This window comes from Bubalus bubalis, chromosome X (genome assembly GCF_019923935.1).
Source record: "Bubalus bubalis isolate 160015118507 breed Murrah chromosome X, NDDB_SH_1, whole genome shotgun sequence".
Classification (NCBI taxonomy): Eukaryota; Metazoa; Chordata; class Mammalia; order Artiodactyla; family Bovidae; genus Bubalus; species Bubalus bubalis.
Genome location: NC_059181.1, coordinates 64,729,567 through 64,741,722, shown reverse-complemented (window position 1 = coordinate 64,741,722; position 12,156 = coordinate 64,729,567). Strand labels below are relative to the sequence as shown.

The window sequence follows — 12,156 nt, the reverse complement described above, 5'->3', positions numbered from 1 at the left end:
GTACTGAGAACCATATAAACAGTATGAAACAGCAAAAAAATAGGACGCTGAAAGATGAAGTCCCCAGGTCAGTAGGTGCTCAATATGCTACTGGAGATCAGTGGAGAACTAACTCCAGAAAGAATGAAGAGATGGAGCCAAAGCAAAAACAACATCCAGTTGTGGATGTGACTGGTGATGGAAGTAAAGTCAGATGCGATAAAGAGTAATATTGCATAGGAACCTGGAATGTTAGGTCCATGAATCAAGGCACATTCGAAGTGGTCAAACAGGAGATGGCAAGAGTAAACATTGACATTTTAGGAGTCAGCGAACTAAAATGGACTGGAATGGGTGAATTTAACTCAGATGACCATTATATCTACTACTGTGGGCAAGAATCCCTTAGAAGAAACAGAGTAGACCTCATAGTCAACAAAAGAGTTCAAAATGCAGTACTTGGGTGCAATCTCAAAAATGACAGAATGATCTCTGTTTGTTTCCAAGGCAAACCATTCAATATCACAGTAATCCAAGTCTATGCCCCGAACAGTAATGCTGAAGAAGTTGAAATTGAACAGTTTTATGAAGACCAACAAGACCTTCTAGAATTAACACCCCCAAAAGATGTCCTTTTCAATATAGGGTACTAGAATGCAAAAGTAGGAAGTCAAGAAATACCTGGAGTAACAGACAGATTTGGCCTTGGAGTGCAGAATGAAGCAGGACAAAGGATAACAGAGTTTTGCCAGGAGAACGCACTGGTCATAGCAAACATCCTCTTCCAACAACACAAGAAAAGACTCTACACATGGACATCAGCAGATGGTCAATAACAAAATCAGATTGATTATATTCTTTGCAGCCAGAGCTGCAGAAGCTCTATACAGTCAGCAAAAATAAGACTGGGAGCTGACTGTGGCTCAGATCATGAAGTCCTTATAGCCAAATTCAGACTTAAATTGAAGAAAGTAGGGAAAACCACTAGACCATTCAGGTGTGACATAAATCAAATCCCTTACAATTATACAGTGAAAGTGATATATGGATTCAAGGGATTAGATCTGATAGAGTACCTGAAGAACTGTGGATGGAGGTTCATGACATTATACAGGAGGCAGTGATCAAGAGCATCCCCAAGAAAAATAAATATGGAAAGGCAAAAATGGTTGTCTGAGGAGGCCTTACAAATAGCTGTGAAAAGAAGTGAAGTGAAAGGCAAAGGAGAAAAGAAAAGATATACCCATTTGAATGCAGAGTTCCAAAGAATAGCAAGGAGAGATAAGAAAGCCTTCCTAAGTATCAGTGCAAAAAAATAGAGGAAAATAATTGAATGGGAAAGACTGTAGGTCTCTTCAAGAAAATTAGAGATACCAAGGGAACATTTCATGCAAAAATGGGCACAATAAAGCACAGAAATGGTATGGACCTAACAGAAGCAGAGGATATTTTTTTTTTTTTTTAGCAGAGGATATTAAGAAGAGTTGGCAAGAATACACAGAAGAACTATACAAAAAAGATCTTCATGACCCAGATAATCACGATTGTGTGATCACTTACCTAGAGCCAGACATCCTGGAAGGCAAAGTCAGGTGGGTCTTAGGAAGCATCACTGTGAATAAAACTAGTGGACGTGATGGAATTCCAGTTGAGCTATTTCAAATCCTAAAAGATGATGCTGTGAAAGTGCTGCAGTCAATATGACAGCAAATTTGGAAAACTCAGCAGTGGCCACAGGACTGGAAAAGGTCAGTTTTCTTTCCAATCCCAAAGAATATTCAAAACACAATTGCACTCATCTCACATGCTAGCAAAGTAATGATCAAAATTCTCCAAGCCAGGCTTCAGCACTACATGAATGTTAACTTCCAGATGTTCAAGTTGGATTTAGAAAAGGCAAAGGAATCAGAGATCAAATTGCCAACATCTGTTGGATCACTGAAACAGCAAGAGAGTTCCAGAAAAACATCTATTTCTTCTTTATTGACTATGCCAAAGCCTTTGACTGTGTGGATCACAACAAACTGTGGAAAATTCTGAAAGAGATGGGAATACCAGACCACCTGACCTGCCTCCTGAGAAATCTGTATGCAGGTCAAGAAGCAACAGTTATAACTGGATATAGAACAACAGACTGGTTCCAAATCTGGAAAGGAGTATGTCAAAGCTGTATATTGTCACCCTGCTTATTTAACTTATATGCAGAGTACATCATGAGAAATGCCTGCCTGGATGAAGCACAAGCTGGAGTCAAGATTGCCAAGAGAAATATCAATAACCTTAGATATGCAGATAATACTACCCTTATGGCCGAAAATGAAGAATAACTAAAGACCCTCTTTTTTATGTTTAATTTTTTAATATAAATTTATTTATTTTAATTGGAGGCTAATTACTTTACAATATTGTAGTGGTTTTGCCATACATTGACATGAATCTGCCACAGGGGTACATGTGTTCCCCATCCTGAATCGCCCTCCCACCTCCCTCCCCATCCCATCCCTCTGGGTCATCCCAGTGCACCACTCCCGAGCACCCTGTCTCATGCATTGAACCTGGACTGGCGATCCATTTCTCGTACGATAATATACATGTTTCAATGCCATTCTCCCATATCATCCCACCCTCGCCCTCTCCCACAGAGTCCAAAAGACTGTTCTATACATCTGTGACTCTAAAGAGCCTCTTGATGAAAGTGAAAGAGGAGAACGAAAAAGCTGTCTTAAAACTCAACATTCAAAAAACAAAGATCATGGGATCTGGCCCCATCACTTCATGGCAAATAGATGGGGAAACAGTGAGAGACTTTATATTTCAGGGCTCCAAAATCACTGCAGTTGGTGACTGCAGCCACAAAATTTAAAGACACTTGCTCCTTGGAAGAAAAGTTCTGACCAACCTAGACAGCATATTAAAAAGCAGAGACATTACTTTGCCAACAAAGGTCCATCTAGTCAAAGCATTGGTTTTTCTAGTAGTCATGTATGGATGTGAGTTGGACTGTGAAGAAAGCTGAGCGCCGAAGAATTGATGCTTTGAACTGTGGTCTTAGAGAAGACTCTTGAGAGTCCCTTGGACTGCACGGAGATACAACCAGTCCATCCTAAAGGAGATCAGTCCTGAATATTCATTGGAAAGACTGATATTGAAGCTGAAACTCCAATACTTTGGCCACCTGATGGGAAGAACTGACTTATTTTGAAAAAACCATTATGCTGGGAATGACTGAAGGTGGGAGGAGAAGGGGCAACAGAGGATGAGATGGTTGAGTGGAATCACCGACTCAATGGACATGAGTTTGGGTAGACTCTGGGAGTTGGTGTTGAATAGGGAAGCCTGGTGTGCTGCAGTCCATGGGGTCACAAAGAGTCAGACATGACCGAGCAACTGAACTGAACTGATGTTTTTATATACTATTTAATACCTAGAGTAACCACTAAGAAGTCTATGAAAGTGAAAATGAAAGTCGCTCAGTCATGTCCGACTCTATCATCCATGGAATTCTCCAGGCCAGAATACTGGACTGTGTAGCCTTTCCCTTATCCCTGGGATCTTCCCAACCCAAGGATTGAACCCAGGTCTCCCACAATGCAGGCGGATTCTTTACCAGCTGAGCCCCAATAGAAGTCTATACAAGGCAATAAGGTAAAAACACTATAGATAAATCAAAATGAAGTTCTTTTGTTTTAGAAGGCAGGAAGAAGAAAATAGAACAGAGAAACAAACAAAAAACAATAAGTAAAAATGGCATACTTATTCCTAACATATCAATAATTACATTTACTGTAAATAGCCTGAATACACCCATTAAAAGACTGAGATTGACAGAGTAGATTTTATTTTTTTTTTTAGATCATTTTCTTATTCATAGCAATTTTTTTTAATTTTATTTTATTTTTAAACTTTACATAATTGTATTAGTTTTGCCAAATATCAAAATGAATCCACCACAGGTATACATGTGTTCCCCATCCTGAACCCTCCTCCCTCCTCCCTCCCCATTCCATCCCTCTGGGTCGTCCCAGTGCACCAGCCCCAAGCATCCAGTATCGTGCATTGAACCTGGACTGGCAACTCGTTTCATACATGATATTTTACATGTTTCAATGCCATTCTCCCAAATCTTCCCACCCTCTCCCTCTCTCACAGAGTCCATAAGACTGTTCTATACATCAGTGTCTCTTTTGCTGTCTCATACACAGGGTTATTGTTACCATCTTTCTAAATTCCATATATATGCGTTAGTATACTGTATTGGTGTTTTTCTTTCTGGCTTACTTCACTCTGTATAATAGGCTCCAGTTTCATCCACCTCATTAGAACTGATTCAAATGTATTCTTTTTAATGGCTGAGTAATAATCCATTGTGTATATGTACCACAGCTTTCTTATCCATTCATCTGCTGATGGGCATCTAGGTTGCTTCCATGTCCTGGCTATTATAAACAGTGCTGCGATGAACATTGGGGTACATGTGTCTCTTTCCCTTCTGGTTTCCTCAGTGTGTATGCCCAGCAAAAATATGGAACACTTCACAAATTTGCGTGTCATCCTTGCGCAGGGGCCATGCTAATCTTCTCTGTATCGTTCCAATTTTAGTATATGTGCTGCCGAAGCGAGCACCAGAGTAGATTTTAAAATGACCCACATATATGCTGTCTCCATGAAATTCACTTCATATGTAACAATATAGGTAGACTAGAATAAAAATAATGGAAAATATACCATGTAAAATTAATTATAAAAAATTAGAGGTGGCCATATTAATATGTAATAAAGTAGACTTCAGAATAATGAGAAAAACATAGACAGTAAAATTATATTAAGAATGAGACAGGGGGTATAGAAACAACTGGAAGAGGCTTTAAAAATTATAAAAGAATATCAACTACAATTTTATAAATCTAGAACAAATTGACAAGTTTTCTGGAAAAGTAAATAATATAAGAATAAGCTTAATAAGAAATATGCATAAAATTATGTAAAAAAATTATAAAGCTAGTGAAAAGCATAAAAGAAGATTTTAATTACTAGTGAGACATACCATGTTGCTAGATGGAAATAGTTAATATTGAAAAGATATCTATTCTTTTTTTAGAAGATGTCAATTCTTATTAAATTAATCCACAACATTGTAAAACAATTATCTTCCAATTAAAAAAATTTTTTTCTAACAGCACCCAAAAAATTAATTAACTAATTACTCTGTCAGTTCAGTGAATTCCAAATTAAAATAAAGAGACAAATTTTTATGAACAGGTTGAATCTATATTGCATGTGGAAGAGAAAGTATACAAGAATAACTGCATCTTTAAAAAACTAAAAATAATGAGAGAAAATATATCCATTGGCATTACAATAATAATGAAGATAGCAATCCAAATAGAGGCAAAAATATAAATAAATACATTTGAGAAAACCATTCAATTAGCCTTGTACATTACATTTTATCCAAAATTGAGTTCTTACTAGATTAAAAAGCTAAGCAACAAGAAAAAACTATAAAGGTATTAGGAGAAAGTATGGTAGAATGTTTTTGAGATTTTTGGACTGAAGAAGGCTATGCTTTGCAAGACACAAAAAGGAAAAACTGACAAATTTTAAAACATGAAAATATAAATCTTTTTTTCTAAACATTTTATACAAAACTGAAGTGTGGTTGAGGTTGAAAGACAAATAATAAAGTAGGTGAAGTATTTGCCATTCATATGATGGACAAAAGGGTAATAATCACAAAGCATAAACAGCCCTTGAACATCAACTGAGAAAAAGGAAAGATTATTTAAAACATAGGAAAAGAGCTTCCCAACCCAAGCCCAGAAGAATGGCTCCTGCAAAGAAGGGTGGTGAGAAGAAGGGACAATCCACCATTAAATGGTGGTGAACAGAGAATACACTATCCGCATTCACTAGCATATTCATGGAGTGTATTTCAAGAAGCATGCTCCTCAGGCATTCAAAGAAACCTGGAAATTTGCCATGAAGGAGATGGGAACTCCAGATGTAGGCATTGACACCAGGCTCAACAAAGCTGTCTCGACCAGAGGAATAAGGAATGTCCAGTATCATATCCATGTGCACTTGTCCAGAAAATGCAATGAAGATTCACCAAATAACTTCTATGCATTGATTACCTATGTATCTGTCACCACTTTCAAAAATCTACAAACAGTTTATATGGATGAGAACTAACCATTATTTGTCAAATAATGTTTTCGAGAAGAGAGGGTGAAGATATCAGAAGAGTAAGACATGGACATGGAACAACAGACTGGTTCCAAATAGGAAAAGGAGTACGTCAAGGCTGTATATTGTCACCCTGCTTATTTAACTTATATGCAGAGTACATCATGAGAAACGCTGGGCTGGAAGAAGCATAAGCTGGAATCAAGATTGCCGGGAGAAATATCGATAACCTCAGATATGCAGATGACACCACCCTTATGGCAGAAAGTGAAGAAGAACTAAAGAGCCTCTTGATGAAAGTGAAAGAGGAGAGTGACAAAGTTGGCTTAAAACTCAACATTCAGAAAACTAAGATCATGACATTAGGTCCCATCACTTCATGACAAATAGATGGGGAAACAGTGGAAACAGTGGCTGACTTTATTTTTCTGTGCTCCAAAATCACTGCAGATGGTGACTGCAGCCATGAAATTAAGACACTTACTCCTCGGAAGGAAAGTTCTGACCAACCTAGACAGCATATTAAAAAGCAGAGACGTTACTTTGCCAACAAAGGTCCGTCTAGTCAAGGCTATGGTATTTCCAGTAGTCATGTATGGATGTGAGAGTTGGACTATAAAGAAAGCTGAGCACCGAAGAATTGATGCTTTTGAACTGTGGTGTTGGAGAAGACTCTTGAGAGTCCTTTGGACTGCAAGGAGGTCCAACCAGTCCATCCTAAAGGAGATCAATCCTGGTGTTCATTGGAAGGACTGATGCGGAAGCTGAAACTCCAATGCTTTGGCCACCTGATGTGAAGAGCTGACTCATTTGAAAAGACCCTGATGCAGGGAAAAATTGAGGGCAGGAGGAGAAGGGGACGACAGAGGATGAGATGGTTGGATGGCATCACCGACTCGATGGACATGGGTTTGGGTAGACTCCGGGAGTTGGTGATGGACAGGGAGGCCTGGCATGCTGCAGTTCATGGGGTCGCAAAGAGTCGGACACGACTGAGCAACTGAACTGAAGACATGGAGATCATCTTCCTCCCCACAAATACATTAACAATATATCTACATCTGGAACACCTATAGAACACCTGCTGAAGCCTGGTGGAAGACCTCAGACTTCCAAAAAGGCAAGCTAGACTCCACATAAAGTAACAGGAAAAAGGCAATAGGAAAATAAAGAGACAAAGAAAATTGGACAGGTCCTGCACCTCGGGGAGGGAGCTGTGAAGGAGGAAAAGTTTCTCACATTCAGAAACCCCTTCATGGGCGGGGTCAGGGGGAGCGGCAGAACCTCAGAACCTCTGTGCTCAGAGGAGAGCACAGAGAGCACACAAACAAGTTCATGGAAGACAAAACAGAGAGAATTTGGCACAGAGATCAGTGCCGGCCAGCACTTCCCAGCCAAGAAGTTGTTTGCATGCCCACCGCAGCAACTGAGGGCTGGGTGCTGAGGCTCAGGCTTCAGGAGTCAGACCCCAAGGGAGAGGACTGAGGTTGACTGCCATGAAGATGCTCTGAGGTGGCTAGTATGACACAGCTGAATGAGTCCAGTGAAAAGCCTGGGTCTGGCAAAGATGCAAGACTTGATCACTGTTGCAGGACCCTTTAACTCCACAGACCCTCTAATTCCACAAGCTCCCAGACTACAGGACCCAGCCTTCATGAGTGCCATAGGTGGGACGAGCCAGCTGCAATCTGAGACCTCAGAGGTGGGCCACGCCTACAGACCTGCCACTGCCATGGCTGGCATGAGTGCCAGAGGTGAGGGGCAAGACAGGGCTGGTGTCTGTGACCCCAAAGGTAGGCATGATGGCTGCTGCATCAGCTGCCAAGCTAAGAACAGGCACAGGTCACTACCCACAACTTCCTGGGAGCCTATGCAGCTTGGCTCTTCCTAGGGACCCACAGCCTGGGGCCAGTTCTGCTGGGGGAGCACATGACCTCCTCAGAATGTAGCAACATCCAGCAGATCTCTACCACCACAGGCATTCCCTGTTCATCCCAATTGTGGTTGCCATACCCCTCTCTCCCCGCAGCCTGACTGAACAAGTGAGCTTTAATAAACTAGGGCCTTTGCCCTATCTTTTCTGGGTAGGAAAGACTCTGGGGGGTGGCCTACAAGCAAAGGCAGGGCCAAAACCAAAGCAGAGCATCAGGGACTATGTGACCAAAGAAGAGGAAGGAATTCATTCCTGCAGCAGCAGGTGCAGTGAATTAAATCTCTGCAATTAAGTTGAGACTGTGGGCTTTTGGGGACTTTGGAAGCAAGAACAAGCTAGAATAAGGCCAGATCTAAGTAGGAGCTGACCCCACAGTGCCCGCTGCAGATCCAGAGACCTTCCTAGAAATACTGAAGGATTTCCTGAGTAGGCAGATAGACTGGAGCCCATTGGGTGATAAGGACAACTGACATCACAGAATAACGTTCTTCTTACTATCTCTCTCTCTACATGTATGTATGATATATATTTTTTCATTAGTTCTATCATTGTTTCTTTTTATTAATCCTTTACTTTCTATTTTTTACTTACTTTTTGCTTTTTTAATGTTTTTTTTAATTCATTTTATTTTATTTTCCTCTTATTTCTACATCTTTTCATTATATTGTGTTTTTTCCATGTTTTTGGTTTTGCATTTTTGCTACTCTAGTTTTTAGTCTTTGTTTTCTTTTATGGATTCATTTATTGGTTTGATTGCTGTCTTATTTTTTGGTTCCTCTCTTTACTCTTTTGTTTATTTTCTTTTTGTGAGTGTGAGTTTGTGAGTTTATTTGTGTGTTCCTGTCTGATTAATGTTGCTTTTACCATTTGTGTTGGGGTTTTGTCTATCTGTTCTTTTTTGTTTGTAGGTTGGTTTTATTTTTTCTGCTATTTCTTTCTTTCTTTATCCCTTCTGTGTTCTGTGGCTTGTGAAGTCTTGCTGCTCCAGCAAGGGGTCGGGTCTGAATTTCTGAGACAGGAGACCCAAGTCCAGGACATTGGGCCACCAGAGAACTCCCAACCCCATAGAATACTAATCAGTGAAAGCTCTCCCAAAGGCCTGCATCACGACACTAAGATCTGGCCCCACCCAAAGGCCAGCAAGCTCCAGCACCAGACACCCCACACCAAACAACTAGCAAAACAAGAATACAACCCTACCCATTAGCAGACAGGTTGCCCAAAGTCATACCAAGTCCCATAACACATCACTGGGCACAAAACTGCCCTTTACAGGGACAACATCAAGCTCTACCCACCAGAACACAGGAACCAGTCCCCCCACTCCAAGAAACCTTCACAAAGCACTGGTCCAAACCCACACAATAGGAGCAGACTCCACAAGTAGGAGGAACTATGATCTTGCAGCCTATATAAAGGAGACCTCAAACACAGAAAATTAAACACAATGAAAAGACAGAGAAACATGCAGCAGATCAAGGAACATCAAATCAAACAAATGAAGAGAAAATAGGCAGTCTACCTGGAAAAGAATTCATAGTAATGATAGTACAGATGACTCAAAACTTCAGAAATAAAATGGAAGCACAGATAAATAGAATGGAGGCATGAATTGAGAAGATACAAGAAACATTTAGCAAAAGCGTAGAAGAAATAAAGAACAGAGAATCAACCATTAACAACATAATAACTGAAATAAAAAATAACTAGAGGGAACCAATAGCAGAATAACTGAAGCAGAAGAAGAATAAGTAAGTTGGAATATAGAATCGTGGAAATAACTGAAATAGAACAGAATACAGAAAGAAGAATGAAAAGAAATGGGGACAATCTCAGAAACCTCTTGGACATTAAGCACACCAACATCCAAATTATAGGGGCCCCAGAAGAAGAAGAGAAAAAGAAAGGATATGAGAAAATATTTGAGGAGATTAGATTATAGTTGGAAACTTCCCTAGCATGAGAAAGGACATAGCCACCCAAGTCCAGGAAACCCAGAGAGTCCCATATAGGATAAACCCAAAAAGAATCATACCAAAACACATATTAACCAAACTAATAAAATCAAACACAAAGAAAATATATAAAGGAGCAACAGAAAAGCAACAAGTAATATACAAGGGGATCCCCATAAGGTTAACAATCTTTCAGCAGAAACTCTACAGGCCAGAGGGAGTGGCAGTATATACTTAAAATGATGAAAGGAAAAAATCTACAACCAAGGTTAGCCTACCCAGCAAGAATCTCATTCATATTTGATGAAGAAATGAAAAACTTAACAGATAAAAGTTAAGAGAATATTGACCAGCACTAAACCAGCTCTACAACAAATACTAAAGGAACTTCTCTAGACAGGAAACACAAAAGAAAGAAAAGACCTACAAAATCAAACCCAAAACAATTAATAAAATGGTAATAGGATCATACATATCAATAATTACCTTAAATTTAAATAGATTAAATGCTGCAACAAAAGATACAGGTTGACTGAATGGATACAAAAGCAAGACCCCTATGTATGTTGTCTAAGAGACCCACTTCAGACCCCAAAGGCACGTACAGACTGAAAGTGAGGGGTTGGAAAAAGATACTCCATGCAAATGGAAATCAAAGCAACAGTAGCATTACTCATATCAGATTAAATAGACTTTAAAATAAAGACCATTACAAGAAATGAGGAAGGACACTATATAATGATCAAGGGATCAATCCAAGAATAAGATACAACAATTACAAATATATATGAACCAAGCATAAGAGCACCTTGATACATACGGCAAATGCTAACAACTATAAAAGGGGAAATCAAAAAAAAAATCAAAAAAAAAAAAGGGGAAATCAACATTAACACAATAATAGTGGGGGACTTTAACACCCCACTCACACCAATGGACATATCATCAAGACAGAAAATTAATAAGGAAATGCAAGCTTTAAATGACACATTGAACAAGATAGATGTAATTGATATCTATGGACATTCCATCTAAAAATGGCAGAATATACATTTTTCTCAAGTGCATTTGGAATACTCTCTGGGATAGATCACATCTTGGGTTACAAATCAAGCCTTGGTAAATTTAAGAAAATTGTATCATGCATTTTTTCTCACCACAATGCTATAAGATTAGATATCAATTACAAGGGGGAGGGGAAAATGTAATACAAACACATGAAGGCTAAGCAATATGCTTCTAAATAGCCAAGAGGTCAATGAAGAAACCAAAGAGGAAATCAAAAAATGCCTAGAACTAAAAGACAATGAAAACATTACAACTTAAAACCTGTGGGATGCAGTAAAAGCAGTAAAAGGTAAGTTTATAGCAATACAAGCCTACATGATAAAAACAAAGTAACATCAAATAATCTACCTGTACACCTAAAGCAGTTAGGAAAAGAACAAACAAACCCCAAAGTTAGTAGAAGAAAAAAAAATCATAAAGATCAGAGCAGAAATAAATGAAAAAGAAATGAAAAATGCAATAGCAAAGACCAATAAAACTAAAAGCTGGTTCTTTGAGAAGATAAACAAAATTTACAATCTATTAGCCTGACTCATCAAGAAAAATGGGGAGAAAACTCAAATCAATAAAATTAGAAATGAAAAAGGAGAAGCTACAACAGGTAACACAGAAATACAAAGGATCATAAGAAACTACTATGAACAACTATATGCAAACAAAACAGGCAACCTGGAAGAAATGGACAAATTCTTAGAGAAGTACAGCCTTTGACGACTGAACCAGGAAGAGGTAGAAAATATGAACAGGCCAATCACAAGCATTGAAATTGAAACTGGGATCAAAATCTTCAACAAATAAAAGCCTAGAGCCAGATGTCTTCACAGGAAAATTCTACCAGAAGTTCAGAGAAGAACTAACACCTATCCTGCTCAAACTGTTCCAAAAACCTGCTCAGGGAGGGAAACTCCCAAACTCATTCTACAAGGCCACCCTCACGCTAATACCAAAACCAGACAAAGATTCCACAAAAAAGGAAAATTACAAGCCAATATCACTAATGAACATAGATGCAAAAATCCTCAGTATAGTTCTACA

General features: G+C 39.0%; 1 protein-coding gene, 1 non-coding gene and 1 pseudogene across 6 annotated transcripts in view; 2 read left to right on the top strand and 1 right to left on the bottom strand.

The window, feature by feature from the left end:
* Positions 1–12,156, top strand: part of PHKA1 (phosphorylase kinase regulatory subunit alpha 1) — a 169,186-nt gene that overhangs the window by 104,003 nt on the left and 53,027 nt on the right. The window lies entirely within an intron of this gene.
* On the bottom strand, positions 4,496–4,602 carry LOC112582440. The gene has a single exon (XR_003106970.1). It is a non-coding gene; the product is annotated as a U6 spliceosomal RNA (small nuclear RNA).
* LOC112582319 lies at positions 4,925–6,354 on the top strand (annotated as a pseudogene).